Source organism: Cryptomeria japonica, chromosome 9 (genome assembly GCF_030272615.1).
Source record: "Cryptomeria japonica chromosome 9, Sugi_1.0, whole genome shotgun sequence".
NCBI classification, from domain to species: domain Eukaryota; kingdom Viridiplantae; phylum Streptophyta; class Pinopsida; order Cupressales; family Cupressaceae; genus Cryptomeria; species Cryptomeria japonica.
This window is the reverse complement of record NC_081413.1, coordinates 376,726,978-376,744,993: the sequence shown is the minus strand read 5'-3', so window position 1 is coordinate 376,744,993 and position 18,016 is coordinate 376,726,978.

The window sequence follows — 18,016 nt, the reverse complement described above, 5'->3', positions numbered from 1 at the left end:
GTATCCAAAAATGGTTTAATTTATTGGTTATGACCTCTGTGTGAAAAGTTATGCCCAAAATACTGAGTTTGTTGTTCTTAAAAGCATATAGGTTGTACATTATCAGTCCGTTTTTAGTCAAGATAGTCCAAAATACTCTATGGTAATTTTTAGATATGTTAAATAAATTCCAAAAGGGTATGTGTAAGTGGTCTTTTTTTATGCCTAGGGTCAGTGAGTCAAATGATATGATAAAAAAACCTTCTAAGTAGGTATACTAGAATCTAGTCTCCTTAGAAAGCCAATGGTGTGTGGTGGCCAAAAAAGGGTTTGTTTCAAAGGTGGATTTGGGTTTGTTTCAAAGGTGGATTTGGTTTATTTGACTCTATTTGGGTTTGTGGACATGATGAAATTCCTTCCCCTAGCCTTACGCGTGTCTTTTGTTGTGTTGTCTCAAATTGCCACTTTATGAGACATTATCAAATAGTGGAAATCTTGGGATGAGTAGCCTATTGTGTAACCCAGAGTTTGGGGTTTGAAACCATAGCCTTGGTGTGTTGTAGACCCTCTTAGACACTCTACATCAGCAAGTTCTTACATTGATTTTGTAGCTCCTATTGATGTTAGAATAAAAGAGGTGATATTTGTTAAACTATTATACAAGGGAATAGTAATATTTTTTCTTATATGAACAAAGGAGCTTATTGATGTTTATATGTGGGGAAAAGGTGCATGTGTAAATTGTACTCTATCTCCTTTTAAGTAATGGGTTGTAATGTAGTCTTTTGTGGTTTTTTGTTTTGTTTTCTTGTGTGTGTGTGTATAAACTTCAAGATGAAGAGCATACAAAGAATATGTTATAGTTATATTTTTAAATTGTTATTTCTATTATGAATTTTTTTCTCATTTAGTTTACCTGTAAAAGAAAAGGGGTAAAGACAAAAAAAATAGTAAGAATCTTATTAAATCTTTTAATCTAAATTACACCTTCAAATTTATATATATATGTAAGATAAATAAACTCATATATTGTTTGTTTAATAAACAAATATACTATTATGGATAAAGGCCTACACTAATGTAAATATAGATATGTATCATCCAAGGAAAGTATTATGACTAAATAACGATATGCTTAGAGAAAGCACATACATATTTGTAAAACAAAAGAAAGAGAATTAACTCTAATGGGGTATGCCAATGTATAATAGAAATTTGGATACAACTAAAATATAGTTCTCCTTTAGGTATATTATTAAGTCTTCGCAACAATATATTTATATATTATAGAGGCATTTTCACCCTATGTATATACACATCTTGGCATATACGCAATACGATCCTAGGTGAGCTTGTTCTTGTTCTTTGAGCATACTGAGCAGATGAAAAGAAGACATAAATAGAAAGAAAAAATATACATTAAATTTTGAATGCTTAAGTGCTTTACAAAAAATCCAGAGTGATCTCAGCCTTTGCAAAACACCCCATCTGAAAAAACATTGCAAGATGAAATATGTAAATAGTAATCATAGAGGGAATGTAATGACAAGAAGAGAAAATAAAGAGAAAGATAAATAAATAAAATAAAAAAAAGGTGAAATTGCATGATAAGGACATCTAGTGTCTTATGTGACAAATCTGCTGGGAACTTAGCATGTTTGCCAAGAAATCAAAGCATTAGAAATCAAACTTATTAATGCAACAGAGGCAAGGATAACCTTTTACTTATCAGCTAAGTCATTTTATAATACGTATGTATGTTGAGTGCAGTATCTACATGCATATAGTTGAGTCAATATAGGCACAAGGATATAGAGAGGGGACATGCAGACCCAACATATTATAAAAGAAATACAACAAAGATTTTAAGTGAGAATATAAGTTGACAAATATTAGAAGTCATTTAACTTATTGTAGTGTCTTGGTCATTTGGATGGTTTCTTCTCAACCCAAGGTATAACACTCTCATATGTCACATTCCTAAGGAGTGACAAGTTCCACAAAAATTTCCTCATCACTTCACTTCCTTGACTGATTGTTTTTTATTAACATAAACGGATTTTATAGGGACTCGATACCCAAATCCAAACAAAAAATTAAGAAAAAAGAAACAGTCACTAACCAGTCCAAAACCAACAACAAAACAACCATTGAAACAAGGCAGAGCCCACACATAACAACAACTAACAAAAAACCTAAACTAGAACAACACAAAAAGAGAAAACTAAACCAGAGAGTGCATAAGCTCATAGTTCTTTTGGATCATATTCTTATTGATCTCCTTGAGCTCTTCCATGATAAATCTCATTGAACTCCTCTCCTAATTCCTGCTCCTTGTTTTGGTAATGGGGCCATACTAACCTGTGATCTTGCTCCTTGCGAGCTTAGTTTCTGAATTTTCTTCTTCTGTTTAGCATCTAATGGTGGGACACTAGAGATAGGCTAGGTTCTATGGATAGCCATCATCTCATTGACCTTTCTGAGGCCCTCAACACTGTTGCTCATGGCTTCCTTTCTAATCTCAACCAATTTCCTCAAGTTGCCCTTAATCTCCTCTAATTTCTTTTCCAACTGCCCTATCCTAGACTCGTGATCCTTTTTCATGACTTCAACATCTTCAGTAAGCTTATGGGTCATTCAAAGAAGCATATCAGTTTTATTTGGCATGGGATTCTTAGTGAAGGTATCAATAATACCCTTAATGCCTTCCTTCAACATGTTAATTTCATTGTTGACCTAGAGAAAGCATTTTTCCCGGCTATTGGAAGAGTTTATTAAAATTTGTCAGGAGCACCTTAAAATCCATGTCTATTTTGTTATCTTTCAAGTCCACTTGGTCAATGTTGAGGGGGATGTCAATTTTAATTCCTTCGTCTTCCCTTTCCTTAGCTTCCCCTGTTTTTTCCAATTTTGACTTCTTTGGATTCCACAGGCCCCAAACCCTATGACTTGTGGGTAGGAGTTTTAAATTTACTAGCAACCAATCTAGGGTGTTTTCTTCTTTTATTGTTGCTGGTGCCAAGTGTGATATTCTATGGGAGGTCGTCTTCCTCAAAGGGACAATAGTCTGGATCCTCTAATACCTTGAGATCTCGCCAATCCATAACTATACCACCCCCATCATCCTCAATCTCAATATCAAACACAACTTGCACGTCGGGGTTGGTCGAGGTTTTGGGGGTTTTCACTACAAGAGAGGGTTTAAACCTGTGGTCTTTAGCATATTCCATAATAAGCATTATTAAACCCTCGTGCAAAATAGGGTTATCACTATTCTTGGCATGATTCACTAAACTATGCTCCAATGATGAAAGCAAATAAAAGGGCAACAAGATTCTTCTATCATGCCTAAAGTGGTTCAAGATCATAAAGTGATAAGAAAAGATACTAGCAAAGCTATCGTCTAGGGTTATGGACCTCTAATGACTTCAGCCATGTCTGCCCAAAGCGATAGCAATTCTTTCCCTATTATAGCCTCCATCAGCCATTGTTCTTACTCTGTCTCTTTCGCTTTGCTTGTCGAAAAAGACCGAGAGGGATTCCTCCATTGCTTTTCTCTCCTTGTAGAACTTCTTGCCAACCATCTACAAACCCGTGATCTCAACAATGAAGGCCTCGTCAATTTTGAATTTAGCCACAAAAGTCATAAGGGTACCTTTGTGCCATCCATTAACAAACTCTTCTGTCATTTTTGGGTCTTGGCCACAAAGTTTCTTGAGATAGGGCACAAGACCACCATCTGTAATCTTCATTCACAATTTCCTGTTCTTTTCCCATTTATCACAGGAAGTGGGTTCCATCCTATTTTGATCTCCCCCCATGAATATGCTTCCTTTGTAAATTTGGATATGGCCACCAAACTTGAACCAAGAGATAAAAACCAGATGATGAAAAAAAATCTAGAAACCCTGGTATTGAATCTTGGCCACAAATCCCACAAAATGCCTTTACATACTTAGTAGGTTGTCATCATTAAAATGTGATAATTGGGCAAGATTATCGACATCCATTCTTGTTAGTTCACATAGATGAATGGGAAAAAAATAAATTCCATCCACCAGCTTGTGTTCACATACGCCACACTTAGGTTTGCCATGTAGTCGACCGACATATTACCTTCCCAATACACATGGGAGATTTTAAATTCATTGAATTTAGTCATCATGATATAGCATTCTTGAATTAAATGTTTGATAGTCTAACTGGGATCCATCTATCTACTCAGGCATCTAATGGTTTTTAGCAAATCACTCTCAAGCCAGACTTTAAAAACCCTCTCGAACAACCATTTGTAACCCAATGTAGGCAGCATTTGCCTCACCAAAATGGTTTGCCTGAGTACCTAGTGGGAGTGTCACTATTGAGATAAGCCTACCATTATGATCACATGCAACTCCCCCACAACCATTCGGCCAAGGATTACCTTTAGCCACCCCATCAACATTGATTTTGATCCACCCCCTCGGAGGAGAAACCCAAACAACATTATGTCTTGTTTGTTTTATCTTAACAATAGGCTTGGATATATCCTAGCCGATCTGCCATCTATTAATAGTTTCCCAATCTTGGTCTAGGGAAGGAATAGCAGGGTCAAGCCTGTGAGATGGACAACAAGAAGAAAAATTCTTCTTAATAGCATTCTGGATCCTACAAGCAATGAAAAAAACATAAGAGTTTTTGTCCCTAAAGATACGATTGTTTCTTTCTTTCCAGATGTCCCAAGCCACATGGGGTAGCATGAAGCTCCATAAAAATTAAGTGAGGGGTTATCTGAGGGACATCTCCACTGTGACCAACAATCCAAAAGACTCAGGGGGAAACACCACATGATTCTCCAAAGGTTAAAAAAATGGGACCAAATATCTCTTGAAAAGGAACAATGGAGTAGCAAGTGCGTAACATCTTCAACATTCTCCTTACACTAGAAGCATCTATTAGGAATAGACATACCTCTCTTGCACAAGTTATCAATTGGAAGATTCTTATTATACATGAAAAACAAGAAGAAGATATTAAATTTTAGGCACCAACAACTTATTCTAGATATAAGACCAGAAAGGCGCGGGACCGAAGGATCTTGTCAAAAGATTAAAGGCCTGGGAGACATAAAATACTCTAGAGGTAGATCTATTCCACACCAAATTATCATCAATAGGAAAAGAAGGAATATGAATGTTAGCTAGCCACATTTGGATCAGTTTCAATAGGGGATTCATACTGATTAGGTTAATCCACTTCCCCCCTCTGATGTAATCGGCAACCCAACATCCAAACTGCTCCATGCACATGTCTTTAAACTGAGAATCCCAATGATATTCAGTCAAAGGACCATCACCAACCCACCAATCATCCCAGAAATGAATTTTCTTGCCATTACCAAGGATCCATCTCATTCCCTTAAGAATGATGTCTTTGGTGTTATGAATATTCATCCACAGATTAGAGGCCGCCAGGGGTAAATTATAGTCTTCTAAAACCTAGGAGTGAGAGGAGGTGTGGAGCCCTTTGAGTCTTCCAGATGTGATCTCTCTTTGAATGATTTTACTATGAGCTTCACCCAATGAAATGAAAAGAAATAATGATAGAGGATCTCCCTGTCTGAGACCTTTGGAAGAAGAGAAAAAACCTGAAGGGGATCCATTAATTAACATAGAGAATTTGGGTGTAGAAATGCATTGATTTATCATTTAAATGAAATGATCACAAAAACCCAAAGCCTAAAGCATCCTGATGAGGAAGCTCCAGTTCACCCCATCATAAGCCTTAAGAAAATCCAATTTCAGAAAAAAAATGTTGGTTTCTTGTTGATCGAAAGTGAGTGGATGTTCTCATGAAAAAAAAAATAGAATCCAGAATTTATCTCCCCAGTACAAATACATTTTGTTGTTTTGAAATCAATTGTGGCAAAACTTTTTTCAATCCAAAGACTAAACTTTTGGTGAACACCTTATAAACAGAATTGCACAAACTAATAGGCCTGAAATATTGGAAGCAGTTGGCATTAGGTTTCTTGGGAATCAACACAATAAAGGTATCATTAAGCTCTTTGAGGATTGAGATGGAGCCAAAGAATTCTCTAGCCGCATCCACAATATCTCCTCCAACAATATTCCAAAATAACTAAAAGAAGAACATAGGAAACCCATCTGATCTAGGGACTTTGTTTCCTTCAAAAGAGAAAATTGTCTCTTTGACTTCCTCCAAAGATGGGATTTTAGTAAGATCCTTGTTCATCACCTATGATAGACTAGAAGGGATCTCATGAAAAATTTCCTCCTATGCCACCAAGTCCTGCGGACCTTCTTTAGCCACAAGGGCAGAGAAAAAGAGGACTACTTTCTGACTCATCTCTTCCTATTTATCAACCCACTAATTATTGATAGTAATCCTCTTGATTCTATTGGAAGCTCTATGTTTCAGAGTAGTCATGTGGAAAAACTTGGTATTTCTATCCCCACTTTTGAGCCAAAAAGGTCTAGATCTTTGTTTCCAATATTCTTCTTCTTTATAAATGGTCATGAAGTTTGGAGAGGACTTCAACTTTCTTATCCATGACACCGGGATTATAACAAAAATTTTGGATCTATTGTTGAATGTCATCAAGTTCCCTTTTAAGAGAGTCTTTTAATTGGAAGATATTTCCAAAGGAAGATTTATTCTATTCATGGATATTGACCTTTACATTAGATAAGTATTTAGACACTTTGTACATAGGTATTCCCTAGATGTTAATGTTGGCATTGAGATTGTTAGCATTATTTTCATTGATGTCAACAAGATGCAGAGAAATTGAGGTTGCAGGTTGGAGAGTGATCAGGGTTGTGAAAATATTAAAGGTTAGACAAAATGCAGATGTGTCATGACCAAAAATTGCAAGTTCCAGTCATTGCTATATTCCATGCATTTTGTGCCTCTGTTATTGCCCTTTATGCTTAGGGTTTAGGGTTTATGCTTTTTAATTAAGTTCTTCACAAAAACCCTTAAATCCTTAAAACTGTTATGTTTCCGCGTTACCTTTTTTCCACTTAACTCCAAGGGTCATCAGTCGTCAAGCGGGGCCATGTTTCCCTTGTCATTTTTCTCCTAGGCGTTAATATTTTTGTTAGGCCCGTGTTATTTTTCTAAAGTCCAGTGCTTCAATTTATTTCCCCCCTGCAGACTATAGTTCAGCTGTTAATTTTTATTACGTCCGATGTCCTAAGGCAACAAAATTTTCATATAGCTCGAGCTACTAAAGGTATACAATTTTGCACATGGGTTAATCAGATGAACATGTCTTAATTGCATAAAAAAGGCGCTCAGTGGTTATGCTGTTAAGGTTGACAGTCACTGCAACATGAAAGATAAAGTCCGAGCAGATATGACGGCTCTCATTATCTTGTGATGGAATATGTGGGGAATTTAACCTCCACGACATCATGTGATGCTGCCACGTGTCCCTGTCAGGTGATCAAGTAGTCAGGGTTAGAAGGTGGGACCACCGTGTTGAGCTGTAAAAGTGTGATCGACATGAAATCTTCCTGTTGCCCAAGAGTTGAGTCACTTGCCAGCATAGAGGTCAATGTCAGATTGACCATTGTAGATTGTTTGATTTGCCAACATGGAGGAAGATGTACGATTGTGTTTTAAAGTTATTTTAAAATTGTTTCACGCCATTTATTTACAACAACTCAAAAATAGAAATGGTTGATAGGCACGATAGTTGTAGAGACCTATGTGGCAGATGACCGACGTTCGACCAGGTGATTTGGATGCATAATATGATGACATGTGGTAACCAAGTGGACAACCAGGAGATCCTATGTACAGGAAGGTTTTTATAGAGATGAAGGATGATTTAATAAGATGTTTGATGGGATCGAGATGATCTATGGTGATTGGATCATATTCACTGGGTAGATCAAGTTTACTAAAGACAACAACCTAATGCAAAAGGTGACCTGTATAGAGACCAAAAAGAAGAAAACATAGAAGAGTCATTTAATGCATGTGCTTGATCCAAGAATGAAAATCAAATCTGATTCATGCCAGGACAAGAATGAACCACTCCAAGTGGAATAAAAAACATTCCTTGATGCAGAGCTATTAATACAAGGCAGTTAATGTGATTCGACTAAGGTAGATGACCCTATTGAGACAGAGTGGGGAAAAAGAAAGTGGGAACAACTACACTAGCTAGTTGTTGTTGTTGTGTGAAGTGGGTGAGGTGTTGTAGTCAAGTGCTGGAGGAAGAAAAAGACCTGAACAAAGATAGAGATAGAGGAGTAGCAAATTTTAGTTATCAGAGTGCAGAAAGCCAAGACAACAAGAAGTAGAAAAGTGCTAAGTCAAGGCAGAAAGGTAGAGGAGGGAACTAATCAAAGTAGAAGATAGATAGAGAACCTAGATCAGAAAGAGACAAAAAGGAAAGATCAGAAAGAGTTACTAGCAAAAAGAGAAAGAACAATTGAAGAAAAGCATAACATAATGAAGTGCAGAGAGCAGAGAGAAAAAGGAAAGACATCAGAAAACCATTAAGGTGCTACAAAACTTTATTTGTAGTGAGGTATCAAATTTGTATTTGAAGCTATTCTTCATTGTAAATCTCTGAGTGGGTGCTTAGAGCAGGGGTAGGTTCTCCTTTGATTTATAGCTCATAAGACATTAGGGGTTGGTGCTCCTTGAGTAGGTGCTCAAAATTTAGGGTTGGTGCTCATAATATCAGGGGTTGGTACTCTTTGGGTTGGTGCCCTAAAACTCATTGTAATTGTTATTCATTGTGAGGCAGGATTAGAGCAGTAGACTCCAGTAGGTATTCTCACTGAGGTTTTTCCCACATTGGGTTTTCCTCACAAATCTTATGTTACGTGATGTTCTCTTGTGTGTATGTTCTCAATTAGATTAAAGTCACAATATCAACACATTTTTTTAAAGTATTTAAAACACACTGATTCACCCCCCTCTTAGTGTCCATTTGTGTTCAACAATTGGTATCAGAGCACTAGGTTCCCTAGTTAGAAAAGCTTTCTCTAGCTTGGGTAGATCCTACTTGGTGAACACAATGGCTAGAAATGAATCCTTCTCTAAATAACCTATGTTTGATGGCACCAACTATGCCTTATGGAGTATGAGAATGGAAACTTAGTTTTCCTCCTTAGACTTGATGTATGGATGTTTATTAAGAATGGTTACACTGCTCCTCAAGCTCCTCCTAGCGACCCTAATGCTAAAAGAGAATATGAGAACAATGAAAAAGCTAAGAATGCAATCTTGAGTGACTTATCTGATACATAATTTATCAAAGTAATGCATTGCACATCAACAAAAGCTACATGGTATAAACTATAAAATATATTTGAAGGAGATACCAAGGTGAAAGAAGCCAAGCTACAAAATCTGAGAGCTCAATTTGAAAATCTGGAAAAAAAATTAGAGATGAGGAGAGGATAGCTGATTATTTGCAAAAAGTGAATAAAATTGTGGGTGCCATAAGAAGACTTGGAGAAGAAGTCTCAAAAGAAGTTATTATAAAAAAGGTTCTAAGATCATTAACCTCAAGATATGATATAAAGGTCTCTTCTATTGAGGAAGCAAAGGACTTAAAGACTTTCTCCATGGATGAGTTATTTGGCTCCTTATCAGCTTATGAAATGAGAACAATAGAAGGAGAAACATCAAAGAGAGAGGTTGCATTAAACATAACACAGAAAGGAAAAGAAGAAGGTTATCATGAAGAAGAAGTTGACTCTGATGCTTCTATAGCCAACTTTGTAAGGAAACTCAAAAGAGGCTCAGGAAAGTACAAAGGTAAGTTGCCTTTCAAATGTTTCAACTATGGTAATATTGGACACTTTGCCTCTAAGTGCCCCTATGGTGAGAAGGATGGAGATGATAAGCAAAATAACACATCTTTTGGTAAAGATAAAATGAATAAAATCTACAAGCCAAGGAGAAGGAGTTTTAGGAAGAAAGATAGCCTTTACATATTTGAAGACTCTGATGAAGAAAGTGTCTCTGAAGATTGCTGCAATGAAGATGAAAGAGAAATTAATCTCTTTATGACACAAGGACAACTAGAAGATTAGCAAGGTGCTAGTGATGAAGAAGAGGAAATAGAAGCTGAAGTAGATCTTGAAGGTGAACTTGTGAGTTCTCTAGAAGAACTTAGAAAAGTGAGAAAAGAATACAAAAAATGTAGGCACGTTGTTGCCGAAGAACAAGAGCTGTTAAACAAATCTCTTGAGGAATCAAAGAAAACAATTCCGATTTGGAGATTCAGTTGGAAGAAGCAAAGAGGATGTGTGAAGTGACCAAGTCAGATTTAGAAAAGAAGGATAAGGAGTATCAATAGTTAGAGGAATAGATTATGAGTCTCAATAAAGAACTTGAGAAGAAGAAAGATGAGATAAACATGAGAATCAAATATGAGGGCAGCACCGATGCTTTGGATAAAAGGCTAAGAAAACAAAAGCATTCCAAAGACACAGAGGGTGTTGGATTTGAAGTTGGAAAATATTCTAACAGTAAAGACTCATCAAACAAGGAAATACTCTTCACCTCTTCAAGTGAAAGTGAAGTCAAGAAAACCTTCACAGTCAACAAGCCTAATGAAAAGAAGGCATATGTTGCTGCTACAAAAAATCAGTCAAGGAACTAGCATGCTGATCCAAAGGGAAAATTCAAGATGGATGATGGAGGTTTCACAAGAGTCAAGGATATGAGGAAGAGCTCAAGAAGATTGAGTTATGTTGCTCCAAGAAGACAAATGAGAAACAACTTCAATAATGATTGGTATGTACCTCAATTCCATGGCTACTGCTATAAATGTAATACTTATGGTCATAGAATTGCAGAATTTAGGCTTATGCATAGGCCTCCTCCTAGTTTTGAAAGTAGAAATTAATTTTATGCTCTTAGGGATATGAATATCATTTGCTATCATTGTAATGAGTATGGTCATAGGAGTTATGAGTTTAGGATAAATGTATCTTTGTCCTACAATAGATTTCCAAGGTCATCATTCAATGTAAATGTAAAATGTAAAATGCTATCATTGTCACAACTTGGGCCACATTGCAAAACATTGTAAGCTTAGGACAGCTAAGCAAAAGAAGACAATGTCAACATCTGAGCCTAATGCAAAATTAGATCAAAATGTGACAGTAGAGAAGAAGCAAGAATCAAAACAAGTTTGGGTTGAAAAAGAAAAGGACAAAGTTGAATCAAGTTTGATTGTTCAAACTACCCTACATGCTAAAAGGAGAAACTTATGGGTAGTAGACAGTGGCTGCTCAAATCACATGACTGGTGATAAGAAGAAATTTATCAAATTAGAATACTGAAATGGTGGCTTAGTAAGGTTTGGAGATAATTCTTCAATCATGATAAAAGGCAAAGGTACTCTAAGCATTGATGGAAAGATGAAAGCTCATGATTTTATTATGTGAAAGGTCTGAAACATAATCTGCTAAGTGTGAGTCAAATGTGCGACAAAGGGTATAAGTTTATTTTTAATTCCAAAGGCTGCAATATTAGAAAAGAGAGCAGTGGTAAACTGGTTGTAGAAGGTAAAAGGATAGATGGAAATGTATATAATCTTAAGGAATGCTTTGAGTCTCAATGTATGATGGGACAACTTGATGAGAGTTGGCTATGGCATAGAAGACTAGGTCACGCCAATTTTGACAACCTTGTCAAAGTAAGAAAGAAAGGGTATGTAAGACACATACCTCAAATTATTAAGCCAACAGATACCTTTTGTGATGAGTGTCTAATAGGTAAGGAAACAAAGGTCAATTTTAAAACTAAAGAATGCCCAACTACAAGACCTCTTGAGCTGCTGCATACTGATTTGTGTGGACCTACAAGAACAAGAGCCCTAAATGAAGAAAGATACTTCATGCTTCTTATAGATGATTTTTCAAGAATGACATGGGTCACTTTCCTGCAAGATAAGTCACAAGCCTATGGAAGACTCAAAAGCTTCAGGAAGATGGTTGATAAGGTGAGTGGATACACACTAAAATGTCTGAGATCAGACTGTGGAGGTGAGTTCACGTCAAATGAGTTTGAAGACTACTATGAGAGACATGGAATCAGAAGACAATATTATGCCCCTAGGACACCACAACAAAATGGTGTTGTGGAAAGGAAAAATAAGACAGTCAAGGAGATGGATAGAACAATGTTGAATGAAGCAAATTTGCTTGATGTTTATTGGAAACAGGCAGTCCACACTATTGTGTATACACTAAACAGAGTGTAATTAAGAGTAAACAACAAAATGACACCTTATGAGTTATGGTATGGTAGGAAACCATCATTCAAGTATTCCAAGGTGTTTGGTAGCAAGTGCTTCATCAAAAGAGATGAAGATGGTCTAGGAAGTTTTGATTCAAGAAGTGATGAAGGAATTTTCTTGGGGTACTCTTCTCACAGAAAGGCCTACAAGTGTTTCAACAAAAGACTAATGAAGGTAATTGGGAGTGTTCATGTGAAAGTGGATGAAGATATGTATAAATGAAGGAAAAACTCATTTACTCCAGCGTCATATGTTGAAGATGAAGATCAATCTAAGAGTGAACATGAAGAAGAAGTACCTAGCAAGGTCCCTAATAGATATGTGCAAAATAATCACCTTGAGGATCATATTATTGGCAAAAAAATGATGGTGTGCAAACAAGAAGGAGAGAAAGAAACAATGAGCAAGTCAATCTCTGCCTTATGATATTGATGGAACCCAAAACATTTGATGAGGCCAGAAAAAGTGAAAAGTGCATAAATACATTTGAAGAAGAGTTGCAGCAAATTGAAAAGAATAGGACATGGGAATTGGTTCCTAGACCTACAGAAAAAAATGTCATTGGAACTAAATGGATATATAGGAACAAGATGAATGAAGAAGGTAAGGTAATAAGGAACAAGGCAAGGGTAGTATGCAAGGGATATGCTTATGTAGAGGGCATAGATTTTGAAGAAACCTTTGCACTAGTTGCAAGACTTGAAGCAATTAGAATGTTCTTGGCATTCTCATCCCATAAAGGATACAAAGTATATCAAATAGATGTCAAGTCTGCAATCTTGAATGGCAATATTGAAGAAGAGATCTACATAGAGAAACCTAAAGGCTTTCAACTACATGGAGATGATAACTTTGTATGTAGATTGAAGAAAGCATTATATGTTCTAAAGAAGGCACCTAGAGAATGGTATTCTTGGTTGGATAAACACTTGATTCAGTAGGGTTTCAAAAAGGGAAATGTTGATAGCAACTTATATGTCAAGGTTGATGGAGACCACATGATCATAGTTATGGTACATGTAGATGAAATCATATTTGGAGGTAACAAAGATGTTCTATGCAAAGAATTTGTTGATCAGATGCAGTTAGAGTTTGAGATGTCCATGCTTGGAGATTTATCATATTTTCTTGGTTTGCAAATATCACAGTAGAATAAGGGCATATTCATTTCTCAAACCAAGTATGCTAAAGACATGTTGAAGAAATTTAAGATGGAAGACATCAAACCAGTTAGTACCCCCATGGTGACGTGATGTAAGTTGAGCAAAGATGATGAATCACCTAGTGTTGATCACACCTTGTATAAATCCATGATTGGTAGTTTGTTGTACCTAATAGCTTCAAGGGCAGATATTGTGCAAGCAGTCTGCATGGTAGAAAGATTTCAAACTTCTCCAAAGAAATCACATATAAATGTTGTTAGAAGAATCTTTAAATAATTGCAGGGAACACTTAGTTATGGTTTGTGCTATCCAAAGAAAGGAGATTTTACCTTGCAAGCATATACTGATGCTAATTGGGCAAGCTGTATAGATGAAAGGAAGAGCACCAGTGGTGGAGCATTCTTTCTTGGTGATAGGTTGGTTTCATGGCACAACAAGAAGCAAGATTCTATCTCCCTATCCACAACTGAAGTAGAGTATATAGTTGCTGCCACATGTTGTTCTCAAGTCCTATGGATGAAATAGACCTGAAAGGAAATTCAGGTAGAGTTTTTGAATCCTATTCCCATCATGTGTGACAATTAAAGTGCAATCAACATATCCAAGAACCCTATTATGCACTCAAGGACAAAACACATAGCAATTAAGTATCATTTTCTTAGGGAGAAGGTTGCAGAGAAAGAGGTAAAGGTTGAATATGTTCCCACTAGTGAGTAGGTTGCAGATATTTTCACCAAGCCATTTCCTAAAGATAGCTATGAATATCTGAGACTGAAATTGGGTGTTGTTCCACCTTCTTTCAGCACTTAAATTATTTTCATGAAGTCTCAGGTTCAAGGGGAGTCTATTGATTTACCCTTCTTATCCTTGAACCTCATGTTTGTCTCAGGGGGAGTTCTGAAATTTTTGTAAGTAGTATTGATGTTGACTTTTATATTGTAATAATGGTTCATCTAGTGGAATCTACAAAAAATATCTTTTCATAGGTATTATCCAAGCTAAACGTCTATAGAGGAAGGAGTAAAATGCCACAATGATGCACTCAATCAAATGATATAAAGTGATGAGAATGATGAAAAGTATTCATGTTTCTCTTAGAAGTCACATGACCGTCTGTTGTAGGTCCCTTTTCCATTATTGTAAAAGGGGGAGAAAGAGATGCACGCATGTGTTGACATCAATACCAAAGGGGCAGCTTGTTGGCATTGAGATTGTTGGCATTATTGTCATTGATGTCAACAAGATGCAGATAAATTGAGGTTGCAGGTTGGAGAGTGATCAGGGTTGTGAAAATATCAAAGGTTAGACAAAATGCAAATGTGTCATGACCAAAAACTGCAAGTTCCAATCGTTGCTACGTTCCATCCATTTTGTGCCTTTGTTATTGCCCTTTATGCTTAAGGTTTAGGGTTTATGCTTTTTAATTAAGTTCTTGATAAAAACCCTTAAACCCTTAAAACTGCTATGTTTATCCGTTACCTTTTTTCCACTTAACTCCAAGGGTCATCAGTCATCATGTGGAGCCTTGTTCCCCTTGCCATTTTTCTCCTAGGTGTTAATATTTTTGTCGAGTCTGTGTTATTTTCCTAAAGTCCAGTGCTTCAATTTATTCCCCTCTGCAGACTATAGTTTGGCTGTAAATTTTTATCAAGTCCTAAGTCCTAAGGCAGCGAAAATTGGTTATAGCTTGAGCTACTAAAGGTACACAATTTTGCACATGGGCTAATCAGACAACTATGTCTTAATCACATCAAAAAGGAGCCAGGGTGGAGGTCAATGTCAAATTGACCATTGCAAATTGTTCAATTTTTGAGCATGGAGGAAGATCTAAGACTGAGTTTTAAAGTTCTTTTAAAATTGTTTCACGTCATTTCTTTGTAGCATCTTAGAAATAGAAATGGTTGACATGCATGATAGCTACAAAGACCTATGTGGCAGATGACTGACATTCAACCAGGTGATTTGGATGCAGAATATGATGACATGTGGTAACCAAGTGGACAACCAAGAGATCCGATGTGCAGGTTGATTCTTATAGAAATGAAGGATGATTTAATAAGGTGTTTGGTGGGCTCGAGATGATCTACGATGATTGTATCAGATTCATTGGACATATCAAGTTTACTAAAGACAACAACCTAATGTAGAAGGTGAACTGTATAGAGACCAAAAAGAAGAAAACATAGAAGAGTTATTTAATGAATGTGCTCGATCCAAGAGGGAAAATCAAATTTGATTCATGCTAGGACAAGAATGAATCACTCCAAATGGAATAAAAAAACATTCCTTGATGCAGAGCTATTAATATAGAGCAGTTAATATGATTCGACTGAGGTAGTTGAGCCAATTGAGACAAAGCCGGAAACAAAAAAAAATGGGAACAACTACACTAGTTAGTTGTTGTTGTTGTGTAAAGTAGGTGAGGTATTGTAGTCAAGTGTTGAAGGAAGAAAAAAACCTGATCAAAGACAGAGATAGAGGAGCAGCAAAGTTTGGTTATCAAAGTACAGAAAGCCAAGACAACAAGAAGTAGAAAGGTGTTGAATCAAGGCAGAAAGGTAGAGGAGGGAACTGATCAAAGTAGAAGACAGATAGAGAACCTAGATCAAAAAGAGATAGAGAGGAAAGAGCAAAGAGAGTTACTAGTAGAAACAGAAAGAATAGTTGAAGAAAAGCAAAACAAAACGAAGTGCAAAGAGAAGAGAGAGAAATGAAAGATAGAAGAAAACCAATAATGTGCTACAAAACTTCATGTAGTGAGGTATAAAATTTGTATTTGAATCTATTCTTCATTATAAATATCTAAGTGGGTGCTCAGAGTAGGAGTAGGTGCTCCTTTCAGTTGTAGCTCATAAAACATTAGGGGTTGGTGCTCCTTGAGTAGGTGCTCAAAATTTAGGGCTTGGTGCTCCTTGAGTTGGTGCTCAGAATATCAGGGGTTGGTGCCCTAAAACTCATTGTAATTATTATCCATTGTGAGGCTGGATTGGAGCAGTAGACTCCAACAACTATTCTCACTGAGGTTTTTCCCACATTGGGTTTTCCTTGTAAATCTTGTGTTATGTGATATGCTCTTGTGTGTATGTTCTCAATTAACTTAAAGTCACAGTATCAACACATTTTTTTAAAGTTTTTAAAACACACTGATTCCCCCCCTCATAGTGTTCATTTGTGTTCAATAGTTAATATCTCACCACTTAACAATTTTGTCATACAGTTCAGTATTAAGGGTCCACATTTTCTCAAATCTAAAGGGATAATCTTTCCTTTTGCTCAGGGGGGCAATACTCAGAATAATCAAGAAATTATCCAAGCCAATCCTTGAGAGAGAGGACAAATTACAACAAAAATCCACTAGCCAATTTGGTGATAGGAGCTCACAATCCAATTTAACTTGTATGAGCTTAGTGCCACTACATCTATTAGACCAAGTAAACTTCACTCCATTAAGGTCAAGATCGAGCAGCCCCAAAGAGTTAATCATGTTAACAGGTCTTGTTTACTATCTTCAAAAATTAGGGCCCCACCCATTTTCTCAGAATTTGATATAGGAGTATTAAAATCCACTTTTCATTAGGAAAGATCTATCTAGCATTAATCAAAGAGGCCCATAAATATTTTCTATCACTTTTACTATTCAGAGCATAAATGTTGGAAATAATCCAGGAAGAACCATTCATCAAATTAGTAAATCTGGTAGCAATATGATTTGGACTGGTAATAATAGTTGTACCTTGGATCAGTATTGGGTTCTAGAAAGAGGTGATACCCCCTGATGTGTTGTCTGCATTAGAACAGTGAACACCATATTCCTTAAACATCGCTAACTTCATTTTTTCCAGTCTTTCAAATAGTATCTTAGTTTCCTGTACAAGCCAAATCTCAAGTTTATGATCCCTCACGAAATTAGAAAGGAGATCATGATTGTGGGGGTAGTTAAGCACCTGAATATTCTAAGATAAGATCTTCATTTAATAGGGGGGATCCAATCCCCATGTCTTGGAGAGTTCTCTAGGCTCCATTCACAATCTCTAATATACTTTGTTTATCTCTGTTGAACATATTTGGTGGTCTTCCCACACCTCTTGTTTCTGATCCATAATTCTCTCTCTATCTATTCCTTGTTTTGACTCCAACCAAGCCTAGAGCAGAAGTATTTCCCAAAGGGGAGTGGGAACCACGTTGACAGTTCCAAGATTTGACTTGAATAAAGGGATTTGTTTCTTCATTTCCCAGATCAGGAGTAGTCATTTCCAAATTCCTGCTGTTGATGGTTGTAGCTTCAGTCAGATTAATCTAACCAATGAAGTCATATATGTGAACAATTGATATCTATCCTTTCATATAGTCTGATTGATGTATTTACCTTAATGATGTTAAATCATAGCATGATTATAAATAATTATGTATATATATGGATATATTTAATTAAATATATACATACATGATTATGATCATTATATATAAATCATGTAATTCTGGAAACAATTATAATCATCATTGCAAATCATCGATCTGTCTATAATTAAATGATAAAATGAATCGATCATACAATGGATTGATTAAAGATCATTATGTCCTTAACCATTAATGA